The following is a 13218-nucleotide window of genomic DNA, read 5'->3' on the forward strand; positions in this document are numbered from 1 at the left end:
AATCCACTTTATAATTCGCAAATTATTAATTCCTGTCTGTCAATTTAAAGAGTATTTTTGGTTGCCTAGTCACATGGCTCACTTAAATATATCTACAAAATCATAATTACTAAAATACAACTTTTTACAATTATTATATGCTAATTTCTTAAAAATGCCCTCACATAAATAATTTTTATAAAATTCTCTAGTATATAACTTATTAAAATAACCAACTACTTTTAATATCTAATATTATCTAATATATAACTTGTAAATTATTTTTAATCACTATTTTTCTTTCTCCTATATCATATCAATATATATATATATATATATATATATATATATATATATATATATATATATATATATATATATATATATATATATATATATATATATAGTTGAAAATTCCATGGGTACAAAGAGTTACTAATGTTGAGGTACTTCGTCGCATGTGTAAACAAAAAGAATTACTAAGAATAATCAAAAAGAGAAAAATACAATACTTGGGTCATGTGCTGACAGGCGAAAGATATGAATTACTTCAAGTTATACTGGAAGGAAAAGTACAGGGCAAAAGATCAGTAGGAAGACGCCAGAACTCGTGGCTGAAAGACCTGAGGAGATGGTTCGACTGCTCATCAGCAGAAATCTTTCGCGCAGCAGTTTATAAAACTACAATTGCCATTTGGATCGCCAACCTTCGAAAGAAGATGGCGCGGCGCCATGAGAAGAAGCTCTATATAAATTCGGTTTGTTAACTCTTAAAAAAAATTATTGACGTTAATATATGAACAATATAAATTTATTGATCTCTTATATTCGAATCGATATTTGAAATCCAAATTCATCGAGGATATAAAATGTAGCAGACATTTCGATAAACTCATATTAGCCTATCCGAATTCCACCTCTACACTATAACTGTTATATTTATCATGTTCATTTTGTCGGTCTCTAAAAAGTTGTTGAACTAATTTTTATAGTCGTTAATTGTAATGAAAACGGTCCACCCGGTTTGGCCCGGTTCTTTGAAAATTCAATGAGAGAGCCACTTTGCCAGGTGGTTTTTGTCTCAAATTAATTGGCTTCCAGTAGCGTATCTAATATCGCTCCGGTTGCATAAATTACTCAAAGGTAATATTATGTATTATTATGATGCAAATGGATAGACAGACGCCTTTATTTCGGTATACAGCGAAATGAAATACTTCACTACAAAAGAGGTCAAAGGTAAAGTAAATTCTATTATGCTCTGCAGAATATTATCATTAGGCTTCGGAGAATATATACTAAACTAATTTGTTGAAAACAAAAATAATGGAAAATGCACAAAAAATATAATTAGAATGAAAATATAAACAAAAAGTAAAATAAAATAATTATTGCCTTTTTACTATATGTAAAATAAATAGAAAAATAAAAAATAAAAAGAAAATAAAAGAGGTTACAGTACACAAAAGAAATACACCCATAACATTAACGAATAATGAAGGTCATGCACTATCCCTAGAAGACGAAGTAATGGAGGAATGGGAAAACTACATTAAAGCATTATTTAAGGATGATCGAGGATCACTACCTAACTTAAGTGCAAATACAGGACCATCAATCTTAAACGCTGAAGTGGAAAAAGCCATACACCAAGCCAAAAACAACAAAGCCAGTGGACCCGATCAAATATACAGCGAATGGCTAAAATTACTCTCAAATGACAATATAAAAGAACTCACTGTACTTTTCAATCAAATATATGATACCAGTGAAATTCCATCGGACTGGCTAAAATCGATCTTTATTCCTCTACCTAAGAAACCAAACGTTAAGAAATGTAGCTATTGTAGACTCATTAGTTTAATGAGCCATGCCGTTAAAATACTGTTGCATATTCTTCTAAACCGAATTAACAACAAGTGCGAAGAAATAATTAGTCAAAAGCAGTTCGGGTTCCGGAGATGACTTGGAACTAGAGAAGCACTATTTTCTATGCAAACACTCCTTCAACGATGTTGGGAGGTAAGAAAACCCGTATATATGTGCTTCATTGATTTTGAAAAGGCATTTGATCGCGTTCAGCATACCAGACTAATTACCGCCTTGCAGAGCATCCAACTAGATGAGAAAGACATCAAACTTATTGCCAAACTTTACTGGAACCAAACAGCCATTATTAATACCAACAACAGAGAATCAAAGCCAATCAGTATTGAACGAGGCGTAAGACAAGGCTGTATACTATCTCCCACCCTCTTTAACGTGTATTCTGAGAATCTATTTAGGGAAGCTTTAAAAGATCAAAAAAGAATTATCATAGGAGGAGAAATAATTAACAATATACGGTACGCTGACGATACTGTGATTCTAGCTGAAAACATCGACGATCTGCAGGAGCTAATCAATAGAGTTGACATGGAATGCACAAATTGGGGACTGTCGATAAATATCGATAAAACTAAATACATGGTGACCAGTAAAGTGGATATCGGCGCAACCCAACTGATATTAAACCAACAACCGCTGCAGAGAGTTCAAAGATTCAAATACCTTGGATGTTGGATTACCCAAAATCTAGATCCATCCTTCGAAATTCGATGTAGAATTGAACAGGCAAGAAACTCATTTCAAAAATTCAAGCCTCTATTATCCAATAACTCATTAAATTTGGAAATCCGTGAAAAGTTTACAAGATGTTACGTGTGGTCTGTACTTTTGTATGGATGTGAAACTTCGACTTTAAACGCCGATATCATGAATACAATCGAGGCGTTTGAGGTGTGGTTGTATCGAAGGATACTAAAAATTCCATGGACTAGCAGAACTAGAAACGAAGAAGTTCTTCGAAGAATGGGACATCAACAAACTCTATTAAATATTATTAAGAGGCGTAAACTAGAATATCTTGGACATATAATCAGAGGACCAAGATATGAGTTGCTTCGGCTAATTCTCAACAGTAAAATCGAAGGAAAGAAATGGATAGGACGGAAGAAACTCTCTTGGTTGAGGAATTTGCGGCAGTGGACAGGTTTGACAGTGGACCAATTGCTACACGTAGCGCAAGACCGAGATCAGTATAAAAATATTATAAGCATGGTAGTCGCCGACGTTCCGTAGGGATATGGCACTCTAAGAAGAAGACTATATGTACTTCTTATTTTCCATAGCCGTACTGATTACTGTTTGGGTTCTTAGATCTTTTACCGCTGGGACCCTGGACGTTTGCTTCTGTAGGTATATTTGGACGTTACATTACTGCTTGGCTGTTTTTAACAACCACCTGGCTAGATCCTAATTGGATGTTCAGTCTAAGTTGTTCTCGAAACAATTGCTTCTTCTTCCTCTTTATAAGCAATTCTGCTTGTTCATTTTCGGATTAATACCTCTATGGAAGGTTGTCACTCCATCTTTTGCGCGGTCGTCCGATATTTCTTTTGATAATTGGTGTTATCCCTTGCTATTTAGACGACACGGGTCTATTCTATTCTGCTTATGTGGTTTTTCCACTTTTTTTTATTTTATGTACATTCATTTATACACTGTACGTTACATTTTCTTCTAATATCCTCACTTTTCTTTCGATCTCTCTGCGTATTTTGCTGTAATTCTTCTCAGTACTCTCCTCTCTGACGTTTCTAGTAGTTTTTACATTGTGGCTGTGTCGGGTCTTGTTTGTGAGGCATATGTCATTATTGGTCTTACCCTAGCTTTATAAATTCCTGACTTCATCTCAGTGGTAATGTGTCTGTTTCGCCATATAGTGTTATTAAGGCATCCTGTCAGTTTATCTCCCTTTTGTACTTGATCTCTCCCTTCTTTGTCCAGGTCTCCATAGCTGGACAGTGTAATTTCTCGGTATTTCAATACTGATGCCATCAATTTCTATTTTACATCTGGTTGGTTCTTTGCTGACTACTATTGTTTTAGTTTTCTGAGATACGATTGTCATATTAAATTCTTTTGCTCTTATGTTAAATCTGTGAAACAGTATTTGCAGACGATCTTCATCTAAGGCTGCCAATGTTGCTTCGTCTGCGTAACAGAGTATTTTTATGTCTTTGTTTCTTATTCTGTATTCTCTTCCTTTGTTAAAGCTTTTGATGATTTCATCCATGACTAAATTAATTACATCCATGATTAAAACCTTTATCTAAACATAAATGCTATCGAACCGATTATATCCTTAATCAATTTAATTACAAAACACCATTGACTTAACCACACTTTTTTAATTTTACATACAAAGACACACCAAATTTCTATACTGCATAACAGCTTCTAAAATGTTAAGTAATAATATTGATGATTATAAACAATGGTTTAATTAATAAATGCGTTGATAATATTATAATAAACTATGTAACAATTTAATAAGAATCCGTAATAAAGACGTGCAAAGTCTGTACACTTAAAGTGTCCAAATTTCAAAAAGTACATTTTTTGGAGGGTTCCTAAATACTTATTGGAACTGTTAAAGCAAATTTGTTTATCTTTAATGATATTTAAAAAATGATAAATCATCTAAAAATAAGTGAAAGTGCTGCATTATGACATAATCAAAAAATACACAGACAAAAGGTATTCGTACAAATTTGATATTGTGTTTGTGAGTGAGTGGCCTCTCAAAGTTTTTAAAAATTGAAATCAAACATAGATAAGATTTTTCTACTGAAAGAGGGCTTGTATGGTTTCAAATTATTTTAAATTAATGTAAAATGTATTCATCAAAAAGCAAAACGCATAGAAAAAATGGCTAATATTATCAAAAGCGTCTAAAATTATTTGTCTTTTTTGGCAATGAAGATTTCTGAAAATGATTTTAATCTTATAACGTCCCATTGGCAAAACTGCATAATGAAGAATTCAAAAGTTTTCTTAAAAAAATAAACCCAATACTTGATATTAAATGAATCGATATTTTGCAACAACTTTGTTCCATATTTAAAAGTCCGAAGACTAACTTATTGGCCAACCTGACAAAATTTTAGATTTTTTATTTTTTTTTTATGTTAAGGAAAATATCCAAAACTATATAAACATATAAAAAAAATTTGATTTAGATTCTAGAGGCTTAAGAGAAAGTAACCGTTTAACTAACGTAAGATTGTTAGCGAAAATTTATTGTAGAAAAACAACACGTCATATATCAGGATGTCCCACAATTTACGAAAGATTTAAATTTAATAAAAAACTGTTTTTTTTTCTTTGGATTGTATTTTTTTATTAAATCATAAAGTACATAAAATAGGGTTATGTATGGAACAGCATATCAGGCAAATGGCCTCCACGGCTTTGCTGGCATCTACCTACTCTTTTTTCTAATGTTTTTATGAATATTTTGCATAAATATGGCAGAATTTTGTTGATGCAGTGTTGAATTTCCTCCTTTAATACTCGGGTGGATGTAGGCTCATTGGTATAGATATGTGACATCAAATAACTCCATAAAAAGGAATCTAATGGTGTTAAATCACACGCGATAGGTGGCCAATTCTGATAACCAAAACGAGAGATTGCACGTCTAGAAAATGTTTCATACAGTAATTGTTTATGGCATATGGCACCGTCTTGTTGCACCCACATATCGTCCCCATCAATATCATTCAATTTAGGCAGCCAGAACTCTCTTATCATATTGCGATATTGAACACCAGTAAAACTCACTGCTCGAGCAATTTCATTTCAAAGAAGTATTGCCTAATGATGCTTCCAGCGCAAAATCCGCACCAAACAGTGACACCTTGTGGATATATATTCTTTGACAGTAACATGTGAATTTCTAATCATATTTTGATGGCTAACAAAAGCCAATAAGGTGAAAATGTGCTTCATCGCTTAGGATGGTTTTGCTCGAAAAATCAGCATCTATTTGTTGATGTTCAACAATCCATTCCATGAAATCGTTTCGCTGTGCATTGTAATTAGCCTTCAATTTTGTGTCAATTGAACATTGTAAGCATAGAGATGCAGATCATCTGTGAGTATACGCTATAGAGAGTTTCTTGAAATTTGTAATTCTTGTCCACGACACCGAATTGATGTTCCTGGACTTTCACCAACACTCTCACGCACTGCTTCGATATTGACATTTAAGCGGCTTGTTTTTAGACGGTCAGTATATTAAACGTCACTAATTGATCCAGTCTCCTTAAATTTTTCACTTACTTTTTTCAGTTATCGAAGGTAAATCAATATTCTTACCATATTATTTACGAAATTTTAGAACTGTGACCGCCAAACTTTCATTATTTTTAAAATATTGTTTAATAATGAAAACTCGCTGTTCTCGCATGTTACGCCCCATTTTTACTAACCCTAAAATCTCAACTGTTAAACTGTTTTTTTTGTCGTTGTTAACAATTGACTGCAACAATGGCGGCAAATTTAAATCTTTCGTAAATTTTGGGACACCTATTATATACAGTCAGTACAGGAGTTCCACAGAAAAAACCAACAAAAAGAAAGTAGAAAGAACGGTGGCGGCACACTACAAGCTTATCGATGGATAAGAGTTCATCTCATATTTTTCTTTCCCAGTTCTGACTTGCCTTCTACTTTTCTTTCGATAATTAATTTATACTATTTCTTAAAGGATTAGCAATGTATAAAGTTTTCTCTAATATTATTGAGTCTCTGAAGTACCTCCGCGTTTTGTTTACATACTCTTATCCCTTTTTTGTGGTATTAAAATTTTACAAACGTTTTAGTTTCAAGAATAAAGTTATTTAAAAACTTATTCCACACATCATCAATGAAACAATAATGGTGTCGTCAGAAAATTACCAATTCTATATTTATAAGCTACATAAAAATTCACAAGTATTCATATGCGTAATCATTCAACTGAAACACGTAAATTGTAATCGTAATTATTAAAAAAATATTGCATTAATTGGTTTAAGTTAACTGATTCAATTCCCACTTGAATATGAAATTAATGTAAAAGTTAATTTAAGTTTATTACTTAAAAACAATAATTTCTTTTAATCACATTTGACGCTCAATATGCTAAAGGAATAGTATAAACATGGGTATCAAACAAAAGAGTAGCCCGTGCATCTGGAAGCGAAGATGATAAAACGGATTTTGTTGGCTTGCCGAAAAGAACCCTAGATAGGAAAATACGGGGCGCAAGACCAAAAAGATGGGAGAATGAAGTGGCAAGCGGACGAGAGAAATTTGTTAGATGTGAGATACTGGAAAAGATCGGAGGCAGAGTTTGCAGAAGGCCAAGGCTTAATTTGGACCGTAGTGCCATTAAAGAGGAGGTGATTCTTGTAATATATCAAAAGAATTATGTCAATGATCTTCAAAAACTAGTTTTTGTTTTATTTTCTTTATCTTTTGACTTTTCTTCATCTACAACACTTGCTTTTAAACACTAAATCTCATTTTCATTTTGCTCATTTCATCCCATATTGATGGGATGTCACATGATAAAAAGTTAATCAAGTTTTTTAATAAATAATATAAAAGAGTGATGATATGAAGTGAGCCTTCTTCACTCTCCTGTCAATTTATCTCTTTGAGCCCCAAAGAGATGAATTGACAGGAGAGTGGAGAAGGAGCCGTAAGGCTGAATTGGTGACTCTCTATGGTACTGAAAACATCGTCAGACATATAAAAGCTAACTGGATAAAATGGGCAAGTAATATGGTAAGATCAGATGAAGACATAGTGCCAAAGACAGTGTTTTTTGGAATACCAGATGGTAGAAGATTAGTAGGTAGTCATAGAAAACGACGGAAGGATGATTTTAAAGCTGATTTATCTAGAATTGGAGTACAACAATCGGAAATGGATGCGCAAGATCATAGAAGATGTAGGGTTATAGTGGAAGCAGTGAAGACTCACTTCTAGTTGTAGAGACAGTCAAGAAAAAGAATCTAACTAGTATTTTATTATATCGACACTATATACCTAAAAACTATTAACATGACTGTCGCTTTTTTATTTATTTTTTCTATACTGATCTGGCACGTGATCGCAAGGGCAGCTTCCAATAATTTTCATGTATTTTAACATATTGAAAGTATTTTATTAAACCTGCAATTGTTCTTTCACGTTCAAAACACAAGCTCCATTTATTTAATATATTGGTTGCTATGTTTGCCCATAACTGTTCTAGAAGGACAAAATAATACTGTACAAAACTTTTATAAGACCAACCGTAATTTATACAAGTGAAAAATGGGTGTTACGAAAATCAGAGGAAATCTAAGGAAAAATGACTGAAAGTGGGTGGAAAAGAATGATAAATAATAAAGTAGAATTATTATAAAAGGGTCCAGTATTACAAATTTCTTAAGACCACAAATAGTGTGCAAGTTGGGACACGTGCAAAAGAATAGAATGCAAAAAATGATCTTGAGCAGACGTTCAATAGGAAAAAGGAAGGAACGGCGCCCAGGCAAAAGATGGTATGATAATGTTGTAGAAAATTTAATTAATAAAGGGATATTGGAGTATCTGACTAGATAGAAGCAGCTAGAAATGACAGCAGAGAGCACAAGAGGACTTTTTTTGTGATTTGTAATGTAATGTAAATTTTATTTAAGTAATTTAATGATGAAGATTATTTTTAATTTTTTTTTCTAGCTTCTACTCAATGCTTAGTTTCTGGATGGGTATCTACACTGAAGTACAAAAAAGTAGTCACCCCATAGAGTTCCGAAAATAAAAATTCATTGGAAGTTATATGCAGTGTTTGATATTGCATCTTAATTTAAATATTTATTGCAGTCATATATGCTTCTTTTGACAGTTTTGACGTTTAAGTTGTTGTTTTTTGTAGTAGCGTTGTTTATCTTCTAAGTTGAAAACATTTAATTTAACAATAATTTAGCTTTTCAAACGTGCATTTCAACTAAGTAAATAATAAATATATCTTGTTATCTAGTCTAGGAAGAAGTCAAGTTTCTGTATCAGAAACTTTAGGTGTTCCGAGAACTACAATACGGAGAGCTTTCCATCGCTTTATAGATACTCGTACATACTCACATCGACCTGGTTCCGGTCGTAGAAGAGTTACCTCGCAAAGAGATGATCTTTTTTTTTGTGATGGAACTTTTAAGAAATCGCCATTCCACTGCAATTGCTGCAATAAACCGTTTGCAGGAGGTTCGAAATGTAAATGTAAGTGAAAGAACAGATAGAAGACGCCTCAATGAAAGAGGATTAATAGCAAGAAGGCCGGCCATATATTTCCGAATTATGTACAACCCAGACACTGTAGGAATCGATTAATTTTTGCTCCATAATATCAACACTGGGATATACAGGATTGGAGCCGAATTATCTTTACTGATGAATCGGGGTTCTGTTTGAAGTCTGGCAATGGCCGAGAGAGGGTATAAATATGGAGAAATTAAAGATATGCCCAAGCTTATATGTCCCAGCGAAGAAAGTTTGGCGGTTGTAATGTCATGGTTTGGACTGAAATTTCATTTGAAGGTCGAACTAAAGTTATTTTTATCAATGGTCCGCTGAATGCTCACCGGTATAAAGAGGATGTTTTGGCAGAAGCAGTAGTTTCATTCGGTCCATTTATTGGAGATGATTTCGTCTTTATGCATGATTTTGCACGGCTGTATACTGCAGAATCGTGACAAATTACTTGGGGGAAGTAGGAATTAATACTCTACAATGGCCAGTCCACAGCCCTGATCTGAATATTATCGAACATCTTTGTAATGAACTTCATTGTAGGGTTAGAAATCAACCAGGCTAGCCAGAAAGTATTGCAGAAGTTCAAAACATGCTATGTGAAGAATATGAACGTATTCCTCAAGTTTTTATTCAAAATTTGTTCCTTTCCCTTCCAAATGGTATACAAAAGGTTATTGATGTTTTAGTATAATCATGCATAATACGATATTAGACAATCTTGTTCAAGTTCACTGGTAATTTTTATTTTTTATAATTTGTTTCGATATTACACTATTTTCTTTTGTAACCTTCTAATTAAATAAATTATTCTAAGGAATCAAGCAGTAATAACCATTTTTGAACCATTTTTAAATGCTGATTGTACAATATAAAACAGTGAAAAAACTTCCAATGAATTATTATTTTCGGAAATTTATAGGGTGGCCATTTTTTTTGCAGGTCAGTGTATCTTCCAAAATATCTCATTAAGTTATGATATGATTTTTCTTTATTGTGTATTTCGATATTTAATTGGATGTTCCAGATTTCCCATATATAAAATTATTATTGCCATTCAAATAATTTTGAAACCGATCAAATTTTGATTTATGGATGGCAAACGAAATGCCTATTAAAAATATGTTTTTTGACGCCACTGAGTGCCGCAGTTGTACCTTTCAGCAATCATGACATGATACTATTGGATTTATTGGGCAAGAAGTAGTCAGCCACTTAATTGATCAAGAATCAGATCAATTAATTGTAAAAGTTGGCAGCAAACGCTGCATTGCGCACTTTTTACCATCATCAATATAAACCGCCAACGATCCCATTATACTTGATTGCTTGCATCAAGCGGCACTACACTGTTGCAACAACTCAAATTGGCTTTTTTGTTTATCGGAGAGCAATAATCAAAATGTATGCAACGGCCAATTTCTCAGGAATTCGCTTTATTATTGGTTTTTGTCTTAGCAAAGAAAAATATTTTATCTCCTGAATCTTGTAATTTGCGCTGCTGGAAGTGGGTCAGTTTGAAAGGATGTTCCTTGTAGTTCTTCATATTTTGCTTTTACTAATCTTTCCTTTGTTGACGTCTCGCTCTCTGAAATCAAAAGATTTTTGTACGACTTAATTACGCTTTTTCATAGTATAGCGTAGAGAATGCCATAACGTCCTTGCTTAGTAAATTAGACAAACTGATCATACTTGGCTATTTTAATATAAATTTTAAAATTGAATCTGACCCTTCTTTGATATTTAAAATCTATTAACGTCTTTTGTCCTAAAATTAATTATAAACGATTATACTAGAATCACATCCCAGTCCAATAGTTGCATAGACAACAATATGACAATTTTTTCTGAAAATATCTAGAGAGTGGACGTATTTAAACCTTCTTTTTTTGACTATCGAGCTAAATTTTGATTTATTGATTGTAAGCATGAAGTTTTTCACACTAATTAAACATTTTAACGGTTTATTACTTCTTCTGGTTTACAGAAGCTTAAACGTGCGCTAGCTAGTACAAATCTAGACTTTTTCTATGATATTAATAATGATCCTGATTTTTTGACAGTCTTTCTCACTGAAGCTTATAACTACTTAATTATAAGTTAATTGAGGAGGTCTCAATCAAAATCAATCATGTCCATAAAAATCAAAAAATGAGTTAGCAGCTGTTTCATAATATAAAGAGTGAATCCTATTCTATGGTGTTTTCGGTTTCGGTTAAAAAAAATCATGTCCTGTTTAAAATGAATACACAATATTAGGTTCCCAAATCAAATGAAATCATGTCCACAGTTGGTTTCAATCATACCACCACATGTCCATTCAGCTAATCGGAGTGCCCCGATTTGGTCACGTGATTTGACCATGTCAACACATTGTCTGTGTTTTCCCTCTAGGTTATGTCGATAGCGAGTATTGAGTTTGTATTGCACTGTGGTTTAATTTTAATATTATTGTAGTAGTTTTTATTAAATAAAATTGAAATTTTTCATGGATGAAGAAAACTTAGTGAGAATGGGCGATGCCAATGAAGGATCTCGTAAAAATAAAAAGACTGTGGATAAAAAAACTAGAGCCAAGCTTAAGCGATACAGTACTCCAGTGGGATGTTGTGTGTTTCTTCCATGTAAACACATGAACAAAGGTATGAAATGTGCATTAGTTAGGCCTATAGATGTTATTTTTGTTCGAAATATCCTCTACAAAATACCTGACAAAAACACGCAAGATAACACCATTGCCAGTTGGATAAATCAACGTAACATAAAGCGGCGAAGGCCTAGGCCTACCTCCGAAAAATCAAAGGCTAAAAGGTTTAGTGTACAATATTCTATACTTTCATTAACCGGTAAAGTTATACCTGTGTGTAGGAAACTTTTCATGCATATTACAACAAAGGCTGTTAAAGATCAGAGGGGTGGCGATAGGAAGAGTCACAAATCTGCTGCGAACAAGGAATCAGTCCGCCTTTTTTTGAGAAATTTAAGAGGAAAAAAAAGCCACTATAATCGAAAAAAATCGAAAACGATTTATCTTAATGCAGACTTAAACATTAAGAAGTTGTGGCTAATATACAATGATTCTGTACTTGATAATCTTAAAGTTAAGAAATCTATGTTTAGGAGAGTTTTCAATGAATTAAATATCGGATTTTCATCACCAGCTTCTGACGTTTGCAGTACATGCAATAAAATAGATCTTCAGCTGAAAATTGAGAAGGCTAAAGCTGTGAAAGACTTGGTAGTGGTCAACCAATTTATGATGGAGAAAAGAATACACAGATTAAGAGCTAATGCTTTTTATGGGCTCTTAAAGGAAAACAAAGAAAATGAGGTTACTTTCTGTTTTGATCTCCAGCAAATTCAAGCACTTCCCAAAACTCCTATTCAAGACGCGTTCTACAAAAGACAATTAAGTTTTTACTCTTTTTGCATTGTAGCATCAAACGCACAAAACCCCATATTTTACGTATGGACTGAAGAACTTGCAGGAAGGGGTGCGATCGAAGTTTCATCTGCACTTATAAATTTCTTGAACTCCGCTAATTTTTCAAATGTAACAAGACTGAATCTGTTCTGTGATGGGTGTGCCGGTCAAAACAAAAACAATGCCGTTGTTCACACATTAGTGTATTACTTAGGATCAGTGCAAAATGCTTTAGAGGAGATTGTTCTAACATACCCTGTTCGCGGGCATAGCTTCCTCCCCGCTGATCGGGTGTTCGGAAGGGTTAAAAAGTTACTCAGGAAGCAGCCTACCATTGCAACAAAGGAAGAGTACTACAATGTATATAGTTCTGTTGGAGAAGTACGGAAACTTGGAGAGGATTGGGGATTGATTGATGCTAAAAGTTTGGCTACATGATTTAAAAACATTGAAATGATATCTGAAAAGAAGAGGATTTTTGTGAGGAAAGAGAAAGCTGTCAACCGCAATGGACAAGAACTTACTGTTATCAAAGTGAAATCGGCACAGAATTTTAGGTTTGAAAGTGATTTTGAAACCTACAACAAGCCTTAAAAAAAAGGCTGGCATTCTGCAAGGTCGTTCTCAACTCCTGTACAGTCACTTCC

The 13218-nt window shown here is 33.4% G+C and overlaps 1 protein-coding gene across 1 annotated transcript in view; it reads right to left on the reverse strand.

The window, feature by feature from the left end:
• Window positions 1-13218, reverse strand: part of LOC140436337 (uncharacterized) — a 223365-nt gene that overhangs the window by 195127 nt on the left and 15020 nt on the right. The gene's annotated exons all lie outside the window — the stretch shown is intronic.

The sequence above is a fragment of the Diabrotica undecimpunctata genome, chromosome 3, assembly GCF_040954645.1.
Source record: "Diabrotica undecimpunctata isolate CICGRU chromosome 3, icDiaUnde3, whole genome shotgun sequence".
Taxonomy (NCBI): Eukaryota; Metazoa; Arthropoda; class Insecta; order Coleoptera; family Chrysomelidae; genus Diabrotica; species Diabrotica undecimpunctata.